At 42.1% G+C, this 1062-nt stretch overlaps 1 pseudogene; it reads left to right on the forward strand.

Moving 5' to 3' along the window:
- The first annotated feature begins 280 nt into the window (after positions 1–280).
- On the forward strand, positions 281–579 carry LOC119622663 (small ubiquitin-related modifier 2 pseudogene; annotated as a pseudogene).
- The last annotated feature ends 483 nt before the right edge of the window (positions 580–1062 follow it).

Here is a 1062-nt window from a genome sequence, read left to right on the forward strand (position 1 = left end):
TGGTGGTGTGTGCCTATGGTCCCAGCTACTCGGGAGGCTGAGGTGGGAGGATCACTTGAACACAGGAGGTGGAGGTTACAGTGAGCCAAGATCATGCCACTGCCCTCCAGCCTGAGCGACAGAGTGAGACTCCGAATCAAAAAAACAAAAAACAAAAAAAACCTCTCAAGCTCTCCTTCGTCCACCGCTGCCGCCTCCTTCTTCTGCCGCTCCTGGTGCTGCTTGTGTGCTCATTTGGTGCGAACGTGGTACCTCTTTTGTGAAGCTGCAGCTGAGGAGACTAAGGCGCTCGCCATGGTCGACGAAAAGCCCAAGGAAGGAGTCAAGACTGAGAACAACGATCATACTCATTTGAAGGTGGCAGGGCAGGATGGTTCTGTGGTGCAGTTTAAGATTAAGAGGCATACACCACTTAGTAAACTAATGAAAGCCTAATGTGAATGACAGGGATTGTCAATGAGGCAGATCAGATTCCGATTCGACGGACAACCAATCAATGAAACAGACACACCTGCACAGTTGGAAATGGAGGATGAAGATACAATTGATGTGTTCCAATAGCAGACGGGAGGTGTCTAGTGAAAAGGGAACCTGCTTCTTTACTCCAGAACTCTGTTCTTTAAAGACCAAGATTACATTTTCAATTAGAAAACTGCAATTTGGTTCCACCATATCCTGACTACTACCCTATAGTTTTCTCTATTCTTTCATTTCCCCCTTCCCCATTCCTTTATTGTACATAAAGTAATTGGTATATGTGCACAAGCATATTGCATTTTTTTTTTTAACTAAACAGCCAATGGTATGTTTTGATTGACATCAAGTGGAGATGGGATGTGGAAAAATACTGATTCTGTGAAAATACCCCCTTTCTCCATTAGTGGCATGCTCATTCAGCTCTTATCTTTATATTCCAGTAAGTTATTTTGCTCTCACTGTTTTAACAAAAACACAACATAAAAATCCTTGCATACCTTGTTCAATTGAGGAATTTTAATGTTTTTCATTTATCATTGTAAAGCCAAGGACAATTTTTAAACTTTTTTGTATGTAGCTGTTACA

This window comes from Chlorocebus sabaeus, chromosome 6 (assembly GCF_047675955.1).
Source record: "Chlorocebus sabaeus isolate Y175 chromosome 6, mChlSab1.0.hap1, whole genome shotgun sequence".
NCBI lineage: Eukaryota > Metazoa > Chordata > Mammalia > Primates > Cercopithecidae > Chlorocebus > Chlorocebus sabaeus.